Below are 19,836 nucleotides of genomic sequence, written 5' to 3'. Positions count from 1 at the left end.
TGCTGTCTAGCAACCCTCTCTCCTAAGTACGCGATTGCCCCATAAGTCCCCAAGAAATAGCGACGCTCAGCAGAATACTGTGCGGCTAACCCAGGGACTGTCCAGCAGCCTCACGGTCGGTATACCACCTCAGGCCCCTACAAAGAACATCAATCAGGCGAAAGTATACCTAAAAGCATCGCAGAAAAGCAAATAAACAAGAAAAGTCGTACCGCGATGATCCTGTTCCGGACATGTGTAGTAGACATATCCACGTGGCGGCCGCCCCAAGAGGCACTCACTGGAAATCCGCGCGGCGATCGTCTCACCGGCGCAGCAGAAGAGAAGTGCTCGTAGAACCAGATCTACAAGGAGTTAAAATTGTGAGTAAATGCTTCCTAAAATGTAGAGCTAAACTTTATAGGGAATAATGTTTACCTCTTCGACCTTCCAAAAGGCAGACAGAGCAATGTTCGTCCCAAAGGACTGGTGTCGACACGAGTCCCTCAGTGCACGAACGAAGTAAGCATAGGCCAAGCTGGCCTAGTCATAAGTCCCGATCCGGTGAAGATCGCGGACAGCAGGAAGATAGTAAAGCAACGCCCTACTACCGTTCTCAGGGGAGAATGTCCCTGACAACAACATCAGCGTAAAGATGTGTACCCACTGCTCTCGGGTGGTCGCATCGTCATCAAAAGCCGTTGCCAGCGTCGAGCGGCGAATTCCCCTAGCGCTAAACTGAGTCGTCTCGACCTCAGCACGGGCCCGAAGAGCGATTGGCCCCAACAGCTCCTCGACCTCCAAAGAAAAGACGTCGGTCCCACTGTCGAACGATAGTGGCACAGAGTTGAACTCCAGTCTTGTGATGAGACTGAAGTCCGTAAGGGTGACCATCATCTCGCCCCAGGGGAAATGAAAAGTGTTGGTGGTGTCCCAGAAGAACTCCACCAAAGCGCGCACTACATGGTGACCCCCGCTGGAGGCAACCATAGCCTCGGAGGTCTCGAACAAAGTAGACAGTTCGCAAGACTCCCACAGGAGTCTCATCTCAAGATCCCCGGCGATTTACATCCTGAACAAATCACCCAAACCATCATAGCCGGAACCGTGATAGCGCGTCCTCCTGACCGTGATGCCCCGTCTCACCCTCTCAGAAATGTGGTGGACGGGGGCGAAGAACAGGGTCCGTTCATCCCACTCAGGAAGCCGACCAAGCAAAGTGGAAGGCGTGACGTCGTCCTCTACGGGCTCATGCTCCCGTCGGGTATTTCGGGACCGTGAACCCGAGCCTCGCCGTCTAGCCATACTACATTGTGCAAAATCATCATAAATGAAAGTTCTATATTATCTAAGGTTCGCCTAGCCGCATGATACTATGTTCGCAAAAACATAGTATGTAGTACTAAAACAGAGCACCAATTCAAATTGAGTATAACGGCATTTTTCAAGCAATCAAACAATTTCTTGCAACACTATAGTAAATATTGTGACAAATTGGACAAGAATTGCTAGCAAAAACATCAAGAACAAGTCACATTGTTCTTCACGACCTTAGGAGGTCCAATAATGGCAAATTGCTCATTTCTTCTTCAAATTGAGTCAAACAAGTCTCAAATTACTCCCAAGGCAATATATAAACATAATCAAGCAATTTCATGGCATAAAACTTGACAAACAAAGCAAATTGAGCATTATAAATTTCGAATTTACATGAAATTCGTGAATAAACATGCCAAAAATTTATAAAAACCGATGTGAGTTTGAAGAAAACTTACATAGACCAGGAAATTAGATGAAAAGAGCTTTGATTTGCAACAAATTTGAGCGAATTCGGTTGAGAAACAAGCAAGAACCGAGCAATTGAAGTTTTCGGATTTTTTCGAGAAATTTTGCGACGAGCAGCCAGCAAAATGAAGAGGAAAGGGGTATTTAAGGAAATCCCTGTGCTTGTGCCAAGCCCTGTGCATTGGCGTCAAAATTTAGGCTTGGCGCCTTGCGCCAATCTCAGCGCCTGCTGTGTGGCGCTGATGGCTTTTCAGCGGCGCCAGAACACCCAACCACCTGATGAGGTTGTTCCACCTTTTTACAACATTTTTTGGGTTCCTTGGTATGCCAGTTAGCCCCTCTTAGCAATTTGACATGATTTAGTAATCGGCTTGATTACATAAAGTGATCGACCTGATAAAAGATCGTCTCACTTAGCTTAAAGCGCCTAAGCATTGGCTCATTAACGAAAAGCACCGGCATATAGGTTCAAAAGCAAAGGGCACCGACATAATGGTTCGTTCGCAAAAGGCACCGACGTACAGGTTCAAAGCAATAGAAGCGCCGACGTACAGGCATAGCGGGAGCAAAGTTCAGGCGAACTTTTAAAGATCGACGGGCGTGGGTCTTTGGTAATTTCCTTTGAAAAATTATCGCATCAAATGAGGACGACTTCAAGTAGGAATATCTTCAACGACATTCCCTAGCTTGCGGAGAGTTGTCACAAACAACTGGAGGTAATTTCGGGCAAAGTTGTCTTCGATCATATTCCCTTAGGCATGGAAGATGGTCATAATGCGGATGAGGATTGTTTCGAGAGAAATAATCTTCGATAGTATTCCCTTGGACGTGAAATATTATCAATGCAGATGAGGATTGTTTCGAGAGAAATAATCTTCGATAGTATTCTCTTGGACGTGGAATATTATCAATGCGGATGGAGATTGTTTCGAGAGAAATAATCTTCGATGTTATTCCCTTGGAAGTGGAATATTATCAATGCGGAGGAGGATCGTTTCAGGCGAAGCAATCTTCCAAATTGGAAGCAGTTATGGGCGTAGCAGTTTTCAAGCGGGATGGCATTCTCTAGCTTGCAGGAGGTCATCAAAACAACAGTAAAGCGGCAGCAAATTGGTTACTTTCAGAGACGTGTGCTCGACGGTGCAAGATACGTGTTTCTTAACTCTTTTATCTGTTTAACTAATGCTAGTTTTGCAGGAATTGGCGTTGCAAGAGTGATTTAGGATCGCAGAATGTTCTGAATCATTCTCCGTCCCTATCGCTACTTTGACTTTTGCTTTTGAAACTTGCGTTTCTCCAAACTCAGTCAAAGTGGGGGCTTCTGTAGACACCCATTTGTGTCTCCTAAAAACCAAACCCACTGATGAGTACCTTTCGCGTCGAATCATAATCGAATGAAGTGAAAGTGTGGAAAGTCTAGTGTTGCGGATAGTTTTAATTTCTATTCTCTTCTCTCTGTTTTTGAAAACTTGTTTTAAGAAAATAGCCAATCCAGTTTGGATGGTCCATGATACGGGTCCAATAGTAGTGTAGTTGGATGGGGCTTGCAAAGACCTTTCCAACGATATATTATAAGCCCAATTCCGATGAATATTGAGGAAGTTATGACCAATTTACCAAACTGGGCCCGGTTTGAGCTTTATGTACGACCCAATGATCTAGGGGAGGGCCTAATATGATTTATCATTCCTAATGCAATTAGGAATTGTTTTAGTTTTCTAGATTCTTCTAGAAGGTTCTTTTTCATTCCTAATTCAATTAGCATTGATAAATTAACTTTTTGACTTTTCAGAGTTTTAATCAAAATCAAATAGTATTTTCGAGGAAATTATATGATTTTAGCCTCCAGTACGACAAACTTATCGGATTTTCGAAAACGCGTTTAAAATAGGCTTGGCGCCTGACCCCAGGCTTTGGTGCCTGGAACCAGGCCTGGCGCTAGCCATTGGCGCCTGGAGCCAGTGTTGGTGCCTAGCGTTAGTTAGCTAGGGTTTGCGCCAACTCTGTTTTTTATGCGTCAGACTCTGTTTTGTTTATTTTATCTTTTTGGCTGATTTCTCTATAAATAGCGTATTAAAAACTCCGTTTTCATTCATCAATATTCATCTACATTCATCATTCACCAATTCTCATCGTTCACGAGTTCTCATCTACAATCAGTTTTAATTAGCATTCTTTAATCATTCAATTCTTCCTTTCTTTTTCTAAACTTTGTTTTCACATACAAAATTCCGCATTCACAAGATCTAGACACACCTAGCCATATTCGAAGTTGCCTTCGCCCTAGACGTGAAAGGTTTAATTTCTGAGGGTTTGGTCCCAAATCTCTATTTCAATTATTTAATTTAATTGTTTTGTTTATTATTTTTCTTGAAGTTACTAACGTGTGTATTTTGTCATTAGAAAGAGGTACAAGGCATCAAAGTAAGTACTTTAATGGTTTTAATTGATGTTATGATGTAGAAATCATGTTTATATTGTTATTATGATATTCCTAGTATCATGTCTAGGGTAATTTTAATATTAAATACGATTGTTACGATGCTTCCTACGTTCTTCCTAATATTTTTGATTATTAGTATCATGTTAGGGTTAAAGATTTGATTTTTAATGCTTAGTGACATGATAGGGTTTGTTATTAATCTTGTTAGTATCATGCCTAGGATCTTGCTATTATTATTATGCTTTAATATTAACATGAACATGATTATGATTATTATTGTTATAATTTATGATGATTTTGAATATTATGAATATTATTATTTTGATGATGATTATTTTATTTTATGATTATTATCATGATTATTTAAATTATAATTTATTTTTATGATGATATTGATTTATTATGTTGGTTGATATTTATTTATTGCTTGATCACGCCTTTTATTGCATGTTTAAAGGGAATTTATACTTTTAGTCACGCTTAATAAGATAATTAATAATCTTGTTAGGGTTAAATATGATTATAACTCAAGTGATCGCCAATAATAGTTTATTTGTGCATTAATATTCAACCAACATATATAAACAGGTTTAGGGTTAATCCTATTGGTTGCATGTTAATTAAAAAGCGCACATGAATACAATCAGAATAAAGTAGAGGCCTATTATTAGGGCAGGTTCAATCTCTTTTAGGTTGGATTTGTACCTTCATACCCGAACCCTTATTTGGTTCTAGACCTTATGGAGTTGACGATCTCTTGGATCGTTAAGGGGTGTAACCTTCACCCTGTGAACGGTTTACAAGTTCCTAAAATTTATTGCGACTCTTTTGCTCTATCTTCTTCCCTTTTGGACGCCACCGTACTTTAGTGTATGATCACAGTGGGGTTCAAGCTAGTGGGATTAAAGCTTGAAATTATTCCCTACACCTGCGTATCCATCCATAAAGGATAACATCGTATGTTCAACCGTGTTATATACTAATATATCAATATGTGGTAGAGGAAAATCATCCTTAGGGCTAGCTTTATTAAGATCCCTAAAGTCGACACACATGCAAACTCGTTCATCCTTTTTATGGACTGGAACGATGTTCGCTAACCATTCGGGGTAATTACATACGCGAATAAAACCGGAGTCCAACTGTTTTTGTACTTCTTCTTTTATTTTTAATGCAGTATCAGGTTTCATTCTTCGAAGTTTTTGTTTTACTGGTTTAGAAGTAGGGTTCAAGGGAATGGTATGTTCTACGATTTTCCTATCTATTCTAGGCATGTCCTTGTATAACAAAGCAAACACGTCTTCGAATTCTTTGATCGTCGATATGAGGGTCGATCGCTCTTCCGGATTTAGAGTTATGCAAATTTTGACTTCTCTCTTGATTTCGATAGTTCCTATATTAACTATTTCAGTTTCTTCAACGATAGGGTTCTTTTGTTCTCGTTCATTCATTAGTTCAACCAATTTATTAATGTTATAATCTTCATTAGATTTATTATTATAGCATTCGAAAGATTCAAGAGAAGGCATATACTCGGAAATAGTGCTCATATTATTAAAATCAAAAGAGAGTACATCAAGAGAAGAATCCATTTTGGGATCTTTGTCCTTAGAACTAGAAAATAAAGACTCAGTAATGGCCACAAGGCCTAAATTTTCAGTTTCCCTAGATTCTATAATAGATTCATCGTCCGATTCTTCAAACATCTTCCCTTCGCCTGTGACGATTTCCAATTTATCGCCTTTGTGATTGATCCATTTAAAAGATTTCCTCCATCCATGCTCAAAAGTTTCGTTTGAAGGGGTGATCAACGAGGTTAGGTCAAAAGCTTCATCTTGAATGGCGCTTTGATTGGTCATTATTGCGACATGATTTTGCTCTAGTCCAAATAGCAAGTTAAATGCTTGCCCATCATAGCACCCTAGAGTTGGGTGTTTTGATTTAACGATACTAAGATCGTCATCCAAGAAGTAGTAATCATGAAATATTTCAAATTCGGGCTTCTTGATTCCTTCCCAAACTAAGGGTTCTGGAAAGTCGTAGCATGAATAATCTCCTCCCTCCCTAATGAATTGTCCATTAAGGGTTTGTTGATATGATGGGAGTAAAGTGATTATCCCTTTCTTATTATTGTCTCTACGTGCTTTGTTTTTTGCATCGTGAGACTCCAATTCTTCTTTGGCTGGTTTATATCCCAATCCAAAGGAGAAGCTTTTCTTTGGGATAGGAAGTAAGAGAGATTTCTTCATTCCTATTCCCAAAGGCATCCCAGGAAAGTAACTACTCTTGAGCAAGATGTTGTTTACTATCCGAGTGGAATAGGGATCAAGCTTGAATGGTTTTTCAAAGTCTTCTTCCATTTCAATTGTGAAGATTGGCTCCACGGCGAATCCCCACATGTCCTCTTCATCATTATCATGGTTTATTTCTAAGAGTGATTGATCATTTATTGCTTTTTGAGTGGAGAAGCATGTATAGTCATAGGAAGCCCTTGATAGTTTAACCTAATCATTTGATGAAGTGAGGATGGTATTGCACCAAGCTCATGTATCCAAGGACGTCTAAGTAAAAGGTTGAATGTAGGTTTTACATCCATAACATGGAATTCAACCATCTTTTGAATTGGGCCTGTGGTAATTGGTAGCTTAACAGTTCCACACACTAATCTTCTCGAATTGTCATAGGCCCTAATGCTTTGTTTTGTTGATTGGAAATCTTTTTTTGGATTTAAGCCTAAGTATTTTGTTATTCGTAATGGGCATACGTTTACAGCCCACCCATTGTCTACCAAAGTTAGAGGGACATTGTATCCCACAGTTAAGTATAACGCATTGTTATGGGTAGTGTCTTTCGAAGGCGAATCATCATTAGTGAAAATGATTGAATTGTCGGATTTCTCGCTAGTAAGCAAGCTAACGATGTCCTGAGGGGTTGTGTCTGTGCTTACAGACAAAGTCGTTAGAGCGTTCATGAGAGAATTCCTATGTTCTTTAGAAGTACTTAGGAGTTCCCAAATGCTAACATTCGCCTTGGATTGACAAAGTTGTTTGACCAATGGATCTTCAACCTTAAGTGGAGGTGGTATTGTATTTTTTGTTTAACCTTGAGTTTGATTTTGTGTGGTCAAAGATCCATTTGGTGGTGGTGCTTGGTAGACTCGCCAAGAACGAGTTAAAATGATCTATCTCATTTTGGTTAGTCATAGGACTCCTAAACCAACTTTCTTCTAGAGGCTTTGGATGTGCCTCCATTTCAAGATGTTCCATGAGTTGTGCTTCATGTCATTGTTCATCCAAGGAGAGATTCGATAAATCTTGCGATTTCTCCAAGAAATGATCCCAATCAAGCGCTCCATTTGTTTCATTTTGCAAACAAGATGCAGGTGGGACGGCGACATACTTATAGACATATAAGTCTTGAAAGTTGTCATCCCATAGTCCACATACTTCATTAGTTTCCCCTATGAGTATTATGAATAGAGGTTCTCCTATAGGTGTGTTATAGTCCAAAGGATTAAACGTATTACTTCCCATATGGTCTTCATCGATGTGAAACACCCCTAAGGGGGATGCATTATTGCTAGGTTTAGGCGTGGGAATTTTCCCATCGTCTACTAAATCTTGTATTTTGTGCTTTAAAACATAGCAACGTTCAGTATCGTGTCCAACGCCTCTATGATAAGTACAATGAGCACTACCATTCCATTGAGGAAACCTCCTTTCCGGTGGAGTGGGTGGTGTTGGCCCTGTTGGCGCAAGTAAGCATTTTTCATTTAATTTTTCTAACAATTCTTTATATCTTATGGGAAATGGAGTAAATTTTCTTTCTTTTGTCCATCTTTTTCTAGGATCATCATATCGATTTGTGTTATTGTATTGCGTGGAAGTCGTCAATACGTTAATAAAGGATGATGCATTATCATTCCCCTTCTTGTAGTTATTCTTAGGTTGATAGCTTTTACTTTAGCAAGATCATCATCCTAGTAGCCATAATTAACCTTTTGAAAAGTGTCTAGACCAAGGTAACGTAGATGTTTGTTGTACTTTTCATGACAGATGTCAATGAATTTTTGTACTAACTCGAGTTCAGGAGGCCTTTGGGCAAGGTGGGCCGCCTTTTCTCGCCATCTACCATAGAAAGCAAGGAATCCTTCATCGTCGCCTTGCTTAAGCATCTCGAGTTCACGTAAAGTTGACTTGAACTCTACGTTACTCTCATATTGGGTGATTAAAGCCAAAACTACATCTTCCCATGTCGCTTTAAATTTTGGATCTAGCCCATAGTACCACTCTCTCACGGTTGGGTCTAGTGATAAAGGGAAAGTCAAAGCATAAAGCTTAGGATCAACTCCCTTTAGTGCCATAGTGCCAGTAAAACACATTAAATGATTTTGGCAATTCCGTAGAAAAAATGCTATTTGTAACGCCGTATTTGTAACTGGCATAAATTATATTTGTTACAACAACAATATTAGTAACTGACATAGATTGTGCTGGTTACAAATAAAATAGTTATAGTAACTAGCATAATCAAGGTCAGTTACAAATAATAGGTCAATCATTGGGCAGATCAACTATTAGTAATGGACATATATAAGGTCAGTTATAAATAATAAGTCAAATTTTATTGATCGTATTAATTGTAATGGGTTTTATTAAGGTTAGTTACTAATACTAGCGTTCACTTTTATTTCACACTTTTTTTTTGAGAAATCAGTCGCATGCATTATTTGTTTCTCCTACCTTCACTTTTATTTTTTTCCCCACACATAAACCCACAACTCCCCTCTCCCATGAAACTGCTCTAAAGCTTCCCTAAAGCTTCTCTAAAAATGGTTCATCAAGAATATTATCAAGGTATGCTCCCAATCTCTACCAAATTTATGTATTTTTTATTAAATAGAAATGATTATTTGATTATATGAACTAAAAAGAATTCTAGGGTTTGTTTTGAACTTTCTTAATTAGTTTGTTTAGTAGTTTACACTATTTAATTTGCATGAATTTATGTCTAATTCATCATTGAGATAGGCGAGTTGGATGAATTTCTAGTTGATTTGTCGATTTTTTATTTTTTGATTTTCCTTTTTATGTTTTAAACTTTATGGAACATTGTTTTTCTATTCGTTATGATTCCTTGCTATATTTTTCTTATTTAATCTGAAGATTTTAGTACCTGTGACTAGAAATGTCAGTTTTTGAGAATTTTAAGCCAAATTGTGAGTTTATTGAGAAATTTATGTAGAAACTCGCTGAAACAGTTTACAGGCCTAACTTCTCTAGGCTCGTTCTCCTTAATTACAGATGATCTTTAGGTGATTTTTTTTAATCTTTGATAATTTTTTGTCCACTCTCTGCCTGTAAAATTTCAGAATTTTTTGAGTTTGTTTGATATTAATCTGGGTTGTTTTTGTAAAACTGGTCAGTTTTGGCTCAATTTGGTATGTGCTTCTGTTTTGGTTCGTTTTTCTAAGAGTTGTGTTGAGATTTTTGCTGTAATTCCTGTGTGATTTAGGGTGTTTTAAGAGTGTTTCACTCATATAAATTGCATCCTTGCTACTGATATACTTATGTGGTTTTTTGCTCTAATTTGTTCTATCAATTTCTGAATAGGGATAGGTCATCAATCAGTGTTGTGAAAAATATAGCCCTCTTAATGAGATTATTAGTTCTATCAATATTTGATTTACAATCAGCATTACCTATTTCTGAAGAGGAGCATGACTAAAGTTGTGGTCGTCTTTTCTTCTTGTGACTTGGTAAAATTCCATTTAGAACTTTGATCTCCACATGCGAAGAAAAATCAGACTAAGAGAGTGACAACATTTTTAAACTTCTGCTAGCAGATAAAGGCATACTTTTGTGCATTGATCTTGTTGTTTGTGGACTTAAAATTCCTGTTGTGGTAGTATCTTACATGACTTAATTACTGTAATCTTAACAGAATACAGGTTATGGTTTAGTAATAGTTCTTACAGTTGAATTTTCTGTTTTCTTGACTTCTTGTAGGATTGGATTGTACAGTATGATCCTCCAGTTGACCCAAAGGTACGCGACTTTACTGACTTTCTGTATAACTAGCTTCAGTTGATTTGGTTAGCTGATGCGTTGTATATGGCTGGACGAATGGCTCGTGGGGAAGGTGCAAAGGCTAATGCTTTGCTTTTGGACATAAACTTTAGGAACTTAATCATGAATCCTTGTGAAATAGTTTGGAGATAAGCCCCAAAGACTGACTGCAAACTATGGGCGAAACCTCAGTTATGTTAAGTTCTTCGTTGTGCTAGCCTGCTAGGTTATGATAAGCCCCAAGTTTTTTGAACAATTATTTGATGTTAATTTTTCTTTCCTAGGTAATTAATTGTAGACTTATAGAGTAGTATTTCTGCAGTATATGAGCCAAATTTAGAGTTCATTAATTAGCACTGGGGTGTTAGATTTGAACAATTTTGTGAATTAATAAAGTTGTATAGTATGCATAATACTAATCATGTGAAAGTCCACTACTAGATTTTTATATGTTCAGCAAGATTACAGTCATTACACTTTCATTTGCCAATTAAACGAGGTATTCTAATTGCATATATTTTTTTGGTGATTTTCTTGCTATTGTTGTATATAATGAAGCTGATTTTTTTGTTTATGTGTGAGGTGGTGTTGAATGTCAGAGTCTTAAAGGTAGTATGAGGTGTATATGAAACTATATGCAAGTGTTTAAGAGTGTATATGTGAGGCTGCATGTGAGCAAGAGTGATTTTGAGGTTGTGATTGTATGTATGGGGTAATATGTTTTAGATTACTGGTTTATTATTTTTAAATAATAATTTACTTAATCAATTCATGATATGAATGATTAATTTCATTCCAAATAGGCGCTATCTTTACCAAGTTAATTATGTTGTAGAAGAACTCCAAAAGTTCCAATGATGATGCTGATGATGCAAAGACATTAAAGAAATTCTCAAAGGTTACTCTTGAAGGGGCAGCCTAAAATATGTTGATTATATTCTCAAAAGGATAGATGATGCAAGTGATCCAAAGAAAGGAAAAGATAAGAACAACAAGAAGAAAAAGAAGAAAGGGCCAACCAGTGACTCTAAGCATGAGAGTGAATACAAGAAGGGTTTGAGACCTGTTCTCTGGTTGACCCCATCTTTGAGAACAGAGGAGCTTTTTCCATTGCTAGATATATTAGCGAATAAGAGTAAGGCTGTTAGGGGACTTCGAGAACTTTTAACCACTAAGCTACCACCTGGGACATTCTTGTCAAGGTACTTTCATTTACCTCTTCTATATCATCTTTCAATGCTTCCTTGTGCTGATTTTTTTTATTAATGTATGTTTACGTTGTATTTCTCATTTATTACCTTTATATGAGAGTTTGTAAAATTATTATTACCCCGTCATTTATTGAGTGGCATGTACCTGTCCTCTAACGACCATTTTATACTTTCAATTTCAAAACTTGTTTTTTTTTTTTCCTCTGATATTGTCTTTCATTGGATGAAACAATTCACAATTACTAGGATCTTATGGTAAAATCTTGCATGAGCTTACAATGTCATATAGAACGGGCCACTTATGCATGTTCCCGTCCATGAAATAGATATGGACCTATGGTAATTTATTGTTCTTCAAAATTTAGTTAGATAAGTCTACTATTGCACCACTCCATTGTAAACTAGTTTACTTGCACATTCCACCATAATAAGGTTAGCAGAATAATTCCATGGATGGGAGTTTGTGTGAAATCGGATGTGAATTGAGTAAAGATCTATAACTCATCTATTCAAGCCTTTATCTCTCTGCCTTCTTCCCCCCATTAAGAGATAATTCATAATTGACAAAAAGTGGGAACAAATATATATATATATATATATATATAGGCTCTGTGGTTCACTAGTTCAGTGTAGTGTAGATGGGATTGGTTGGTTCTACTGCGTCGTGATCTTATTTTAGTTGATGCTCTGGTCCCATACTAAGTTCGAATCTGATTTTACCATTAGAAGAGTATGCAAAAATGATGTGATTGTCTTTTTTTTAATTTTTTTTTTATATTAAGTGGTTAAACAGATTGGTTGTTTGCATTTCCTATTCCCTATTTCCCTTGGTAGGAGAACGCTATTGTATCATGCATGACAAGTAGAGGATATAATATTTTTCCTTTATAAAATAAGTATATGGAAAAAATTTATTTTTAATGTGATTTACAAGCTCTTTAGAAAGTTCTTTGGGATATTTGAGGGTCTCTTATTTGGATAAATTTCTATTTGAACATTGCTAAAACTAAATATAGCACAAGTCAAGTGATATGATCTTGTAGTACAGCTTCTGCAGAGTAAATTGTATTATGACAATTGCATATTGTGACCATTTTTTATGAAAGTTTCCAAGGTCTAAACATCACTATTTTACAGGAAGCTTGTACTCAATCTGTAATTTCTGCTCTCATTGCTAATTAAGTTGCTGTTGTCGCTGCTGCCTCTGTTTCTATTGTCGAGCGCTACTGCCTCTGTTGCTGTTGTCGCTGCTGCTTTAATTGGTGCAATTAATTATACTACCTTGTTCAGTTAATATCAATCTAATCATTGTACAATTGTCAGGATGAATAATTATATTACACTAGTAATTATTTTGGAGTACGTGTTTTATTGGTTGAATGGTTGAATTATAACAGGTTTTAACCCATAAATTAATACTCATTGTATTTATTACTGTACAAAAGTTAGGTTAATAATTTATGGTGCTCTTCACATTAAAAAAATGTAACGTAGGTAATGGCAGTAGGGCCATTTGCTACTACTGCCTTTTTTTTAAGTTAAATAAAATGTTATTCGTAACCGGCATTAAGATTTGCTAGTTACTAATAATATCGTAATAGTAACCGGCGCAACTTAATGTTAGTTACGAATAGTATGCTTTCTAACTAGGAAAATTGACTTTTTGTAACTGGCGTTAGGTTAATCCAGTTACGAATAGTACATTATTTGTAACTAACATTAGCCGGTTACGAATAATTTTCACTAGTTGTAACGGTGGCATTCGCTACTAACAATGCCAGTTACAAAAAGTCAACTTCGCCAGTTACAAATAACATTTTTTCTACTAGTATAGGAACTTTTCAGGTAAAGCAAGTCCTGAGGGAGGAGCAAACTTTTCTGCGTCAATGTACTTGTTTGCCATTGTAGAACGAAGAACTAGCTTCTCCAACGACTTTTCTTTGATGGATAATTGCTCCATCTTTTCTTATAAGGCTAAAGTTTCAGCTTTTATCTTTTCAGCAATTTCCATCTTCTTAATTCTTTTCTCCTTGGCTTCTTGAGCCTTTTCCACTCTCAAACGAAGAATCTCTTGTTGAAGTTCTTCGACGGTTGGCATTGTTGTTGGACTAGGATTAGTTGTTGAAGGAAAGTGGTTTGAAAGGGGTTGATCTTTAGATGGTAAACGTAGAATGCGAGTGCCCGGGGGTTCTCTTTCCCAAGCTTGAAAACCGGACCTTAAGGGGTATGAAAGGATAAGTAAATTGATACGCTTGTTTGAAAGGGAAAAAATAAAAAGACGCAAAATATATTCAAACAGATAACATCGCCCTTAACAATTCTTCAATGAAAATATTGTTCGGACGAGTCAATTTGTTTTTGAGAAATCAAAACTGACTCGTCCAGTGGGCGCGCGCAAGTGACTTAGTTGCGCGCGGCTGTTGCTCGCAACGAAATCACTTGCGCTGGGAGGGGTCGCGTAACTTCTTGAGTTGCGGGCGCCACCTGCTCGTAAATTTTTTTTAAATAATTCGAGCGTTTTTTTTTATCATCGTATTTTTCGATTCGATTTTTTTTTACTTGACTTTATTTTTTTGTTATCCTTTGAATATGACGCTAAATCACGAAGAGACAACTTCGTAATTGGGAACCTAGACCAAACTAAAAAAAAAGAAAAAAAAGAAGACTATCCTAACACATTGCACATAGTCACATATACATAAGCATGTCATAAGTCAAGATTCACGCAATGCCGTTCTAAGGTCAAAAAAGGCTTGGGTGTCCAAAGGTACCATATCTTAAGAAACGACGCACAAATCAATCACTCAACGTGTTGACTCATGACATCGCCCTCCCAACATTTTGTTGGTGATATGGGTGGGATGATTGTTATTGATTTTGGGATAGACACCTAGTGTTGGCGACCCCTAGTCAATGAGCCAATCCCCAATGGTTTAAGTGTGCTATGCTTATGCATGATGCAATGTTGCTTTTTTGGTTTTTACTTTTGTGCAAAAGGAAGATATTATGCGTTCAAGTCTCGCTCTCTAACTAGAGATTATCCAAGTTAATTCTCGTAACAACCCATAGGCAACCTAGTGTTGGATACCTTGGACCATAACTACGAATTAATCATGTAACTTCTAAGTCCCCAGTGGAGTTGCCACTATAAGGAGGGTGATCCCATCGTAAGGGGTACTCTCCTTAAATGCCCTTGGCCACTTAAAAGCCTAGGACTTTACACTTGTTAGTGTGTAGTAGGATTTGAATTGTTGACTGTTTGGGGGACCTTGAATTAGAATTGTTTCTATCATTACGCTTTTTTGTAAGAAACAAGTAGGAGTCTCCAATGAGTTTTACACTTGTTAGGGTGTAGTAGGATTTAAATTCCTGACTGCTTGGGGGACCTTGAATTAGAATTGATTATATCATTACGCTTTTTTGTAAGAAACAAGTAGGAGTCGCTAATGAGCTTTACAATTGTTAGGGTGTAGTAGGATTTGAATTCCTGACTGTTTGGGGGACCTTGAATTAGAATTGATTCTATTATTATGCTTTTTTATAAGAAACAAGTAGGAGTCGCCAATGAGTTTTAGGAAAAACTCATAAACCTCGTTCATGCCTTTCTTCCATGTGGAGTTCATGGAATAATTAGCACAAATCATAAGTTTAACCATGCCCAAATTGGTCTATAAACCAGAAATGAGTTCGGGAGCCAGGGTACTAAGATAACGTTCCTTTTAGAGGGGAATCGTCATCCTAGCCCTAGTACGACCTACACTAGCTCTTCCGTTTCTACAATTTCATCACCAAACAATATATGCAACGCGATACCTAAAACTATGTTAGTTGATTTTATTTACAAGCATTAATTCACGTAGGAATTACATCGTAATGTCGTTATTCTTATTTAATTAAATTCGTGAAGAGGACAAGAAAATAAACAAGATTCGCCTTGGCTTAAGTGATCAACCAACAATTATTTAATTCAATTCTAATCTTTATTTAACACAAGATACTATGTGGAATTGATTAATTTATTATTTTAAAGGTGATCAAACAATACCAATTAATTAATTAAAGTACTTTTAAAGAAGAAAATAAAGGTGATTTAACAAAGTGCTCGGGAATTTACCACTTCTCTTTGCTAGATCTCTGTTTAGAACACTTATGGACTCCTTCTTGTTGGGGAACCTCCACTGAGTAACAAAGTATCGAAAGGGTGAGTGTTTAGGACAAGAGTGCTAGGTTGCACAAGTTCACAAGTTATTTCGCCAGAGTTTTAGGTTAATTTCTGTCTTTTTAAGCCTCGGTTTAAGCTCGTATTTATAGGGAATGATTAGGTTTAGGGTTTCGAGCATTCTGCCGCATCAAGTGTCGCGCGCAATAGAATGAGTGGCGTGCGGCAACCCAGCGCAAGTTATTGAGTTGCGCTGCTAGGGGCAGCGCAACTAATTGTCTTGCGCGTGGCTTTTTGGTAAGATTCGATTTTTTATTTTCCGTGTAATTCCGAATAATTCTAAATCTTCCGCAGCGCAACTCTGGAAATGGCGCTGGGTGTCGCGCGCAACTGAATTAGTTGCGCGCGGCAGCCCAGTGCGACTCTTTGAGATGCGCGCGACTTTTCCAACGGCAGCACTAAGATTAACCTAGGCGCTCCTAAATCCGTCATTATTAGGGTTTAAGCACGGGCTTAAGCCTAATTATGATCGGGTTTAATTAATTGGACCTTTGTTTTGGCTTTTCTTTAATTTGGGCTAGTCTTTTGTGTTTTATAGCTTAACCAGTTATCCATAAGTATTCTTCACTTCGATCCAACAGGAAGATGATTTTATTTATCGCCATTGCACTTCCTATCAGGACAGGAGCAAAAAGTAAATGTCTACAGAGTCTTTCCACTAGGTTGTGGTGCAAGCTCATAATTGAAGTACTTATTCCCTTAGTTAGCTCGAAGGACAAGTTTCTCCAAGGCTTCTACTCTTTCGGCTCTTGCTTTTTCTTGCAAAATGTTTTCTTTTTTCTTTTTCTGCTTTTATTCAAGCCTTTTCTGCTTTTTTATGAGCCTTCATTTGGGCTTATTCTTCTCGTCGGGCCTTTAGGTTTTGGAGTTCTTCTCATAGTTTCTCCAATGCTGCTTTGTCACCCATGATCGGACTAGTATGCGAATGTGGAAGAGAAATTGAGCGCGTTCACTTAAACCTTTTCTGCCAAGCATTCAAACAATGAACCAAAGTCAAAATGATTTTTTTACTTTTTTTTTTATCCTTGTAATACGAATTCACTTTAAGCAAGTTTGTTGATGAAGAATGTCAAAAAAAAAAAAATCACGAACAATCATTTATGGAATGTCATGATTTGTGTTGACTTCAACAAGGTAATCATCTAAGGATTTTACTTTAAATGAATTGTTTTCGAAAAAGGTAGAAGAGAAAGAGAGAAAGTTGGATTGAAAGTGCGCATCAAATTTTTAGAAATATTAATTAACCCGAACACACTCCTTAAAATGATCAAATATACTATAGAATTTGTTGATCATTTAGATTACAATAGAGATTAATATCGTTTTTTTTTTTTTAAAATTATGATTCTCATATTGCTTATCTTTAAAGGATAATATATTACTATTTGTTTAAAAAGAATGATGGCCTCCGAATGTAAAATCCAAGAAATAATTAAATCATTTTCTCAGTTTTATCATTCATTATTTTTTTTTTTTTTTTTAGAATGATATATATATATATATATATATATATATATATATATATATATATATATATATATATATATATTTTGTATCATACTCTCTCTCTTTTTTTTTTAAGAACGACAATTCTTTTTTTTTTTCGTTCTATTTCTCTCTCTCTCTCTCTTTTTTTTTTTTTTTTTTTTTTTTTTTTTTTTGTGAGGCAATCATCCTAAGTAAAGTTCTCGGGATTTTCTTTTTAAACCATAGAAGAGGTAAATAAATTATACTCTTAAATCAAGGTTGACCAATTACAACTATCGAGCGCAATTTTCTGTCTTGTGCTAAGGTGGAAAGTGCATCTTCAAGAATAGCATCTACCACATGTTTTTTTTTTTTTTTTTTTTTTTTTTTTTTTTTTTTTTTTTTTTTTTGTCGAACCATAATTTTTGCGAAATTTGTTTTTTTTTTTTTATTATATCTCTAGGTGACAAGTTGGAATTAGTTAGTTTAGACACGAAGCACATATTCATGTAGTCACATAAGCACATAAAGGAACCGTCAAAGCATACAATGTAATTCTAAGGTCAAGGCTTGGGTGTCCAAAGGTACCATATCTTAAGGGACGATGGACGAATCAATCACTCAATGTGTTTACCCACGACATATCCCTCCCAACATTTTGTTGGCAATATGGGTTGGATGATTGTTATTGATTTTGGGATAGAAGCCTAGTGTTGGCAACCCCTAGTCAATGAGCCAATCCCAAATGGTTAAACTGTGCTATGATTATGCATGATGCAATGTTACTTGTTTGATTTTTACTTTTGTGAAAAAGTAAGATATTATGCGTTCGAGTCTCGCTCTCTAACTAGAGATTATCCAAGTTAATTAATCCTCGTTAAAATCCATAGGCAACCTAGTGTTGGAAACCTTGAACCATAACTACGAACTAATCTTGTAACCTCCAAGTTCCCAGTGGAGTCGCCACTATAAGGAGGGTGATCCCATCGTAGGGGTCCTTCCTTAGATGCCCATGGCCATTTAAAAGCTTAGGACTTTACACTTGTTGGGGTGTATTAGGATTTGAATTCCTGACTGTTTGGGAGACCTTGCATTAGAAATGATACTCTCATCACGCTTTTTTGTAAGAAACAAGTTGGAGTCACCAATGAGTTTTAGGAAAACTCATAAACCTCGTTCATGCCTTTCTTCCATGTGGAGTTCATGGAATAATTAGCAGGAATTGTAAGTTTACCCATGCCCAAATTGGTCTACATAAACCAGAAATGAGTTCGGGAGCGAGGATACTAAAATAGCGTTCCTTTTAGGGAAGAATCTCTATTCTAGCCCTAGTACGGCCTCTACTAGCTCTTCCTTTTTCACAATTTCATCACCAAAAATTATATGCAACGTGATACCTAAAACAAAGTTAGTTGATTTTATTTATAATTTTATATGCATTAATCACGTAGGAATTACATAGTAAAGTCATTATTCTTTGTTTAAATCAAATTCGTGAAAGGAGCAAAAGTAAATAAGATTCGCCTTGGCTTAAGTGATAAAACAACAATTAATTATCAAATTATATTCTTGATTAACAAAAGAATACTATGTGAGTTAATTAATTAATTTTTTTTTAAAGTGATCAAACAACACTATTTATTCAATTAAAGTTATTTAAACAATAAAGGAAAAGTGATTTATCTAAGTGCTCAGGAAACTAACCGTTTTTCTGTTATGTTAAATCTCCGTTTAATACGTTTATAGACTTTCTTTCTTCTTTGTACCTCCAACGACTTCAATGGGTTCAATTAGAGTTTGAAAGTATTTGGGAATAGAGAAGAAAAAGTAGTATGATAGTAAGAGAAGTTGAGAGATTAGGGTTTTGATAATACTAGGGTTTTTAATTCTAATTTTTTTTCGGTCCTCGTAATGCTGAATGAAGACCCCTATTTATAGGCGTAGATATCTAGGTTTAGGGTTTTAGAGCCGCACCGTTAGGTGGCGCGCGCAACTCTCTGAGTCGCGCTGGGTGTTGGGCGCATCTCAATGAGTTACGCTGGTTTTCAACAATGTAGGTTCCATTGGATCCAATCATTGCATTTGACACATTTGGGTCCGTTATTAATCAAGTTTAAATATTTATGAACATGTTTTAAGCCTAATTAGTAATCGAACAAGGCTCCAAGATAGCTTGGTCTCAAATATGGATTTAACTTACTTCATAATTCTTTTTGTAGTCCATAAACACTTTATTCTTTAATCTTACATGAAGAACGAATTTTTGTAACATCATCGCACTTCCTTTCGGGACAAGAGGCCAAAAGTAGGTGTCTACACACGGTAATGCCATTCGGGTCAAAAAACGTGGGTGCCATTTACCAAAGAGCAACGACTACCTTACTACATTACATGATGCACAAAGAAGTTGAAGTCTATGGGGATGATATGATCGTAAAATTAAAAGATCGTCCTGGACATTTAGCATCCTTTAGAAAGTTCTTCAAAAGGCTAAGGAAATACAACATGAGGTTAAATCCATCTAAGTGTGCCCTTGCGGTGACCTCAGGAAAACTCTTGGGAGATGTCATTAGCTCTAGAGGAATAGAAATAGACCCAACCAAGATTAAAGCAATCATGTCAATGCCGCCGCCCAAAATAAAGAAAAAAATTCGAGGATTCATT

General features: G+C 36.7%; 1 long non-coding RNA gene across 2 annotated transcripts; it reads left to right on the top strand.

Annotated features, from left to right (window-relative positions):
• The first annotated feature begins 8,877 nt into the window (after nucleotides 1–8,877).
• LOC145637848 (uncharacterized) lies at nucleotides 8,878–12,867 on the top strand. 2 transcript variants are annotated; one of them, XR_014114513.1, is made up of 4 exons: nucleotides 8,878–9,063; nucleotides 10,216–10,254; nucleotides 11,111–11,477; nucleotides 12,624–12,867. It is a non-coding gene; the product is annotated as an uncharacterized LOC145637848 (long non-coding RNA). The 2 variants fall into 2 exon arrangements; XR_014114512.1 differs by having other exon boundaries at nucleotides 8,880–9,063; nucleotides 11,114–11,477.
• The last annotated feature ends 6,969 nt before the right edge of the window (nucleotides 12,868–19,836 follow it).

The sequence above is a fragment of the Chenopodium album genome, chromosome 7 (genome assembly GCF_948465745.1).
Source record: "Chenopodium album chromosome 7, dcCheAlbu1.1, whole genome shotgun sequence".
Lineage (NCBI taxonomy): Eukaryota > Viridiplantae > Streptophyta > Magnoliopsida > Caryophyllales > Amaranthaceae > Chenopodium > Chenopodium album.
Note: the sequence above shows the minus strand (reverse complement) of the source record. Positions and strands in the feature narration are given on the sequence as shown.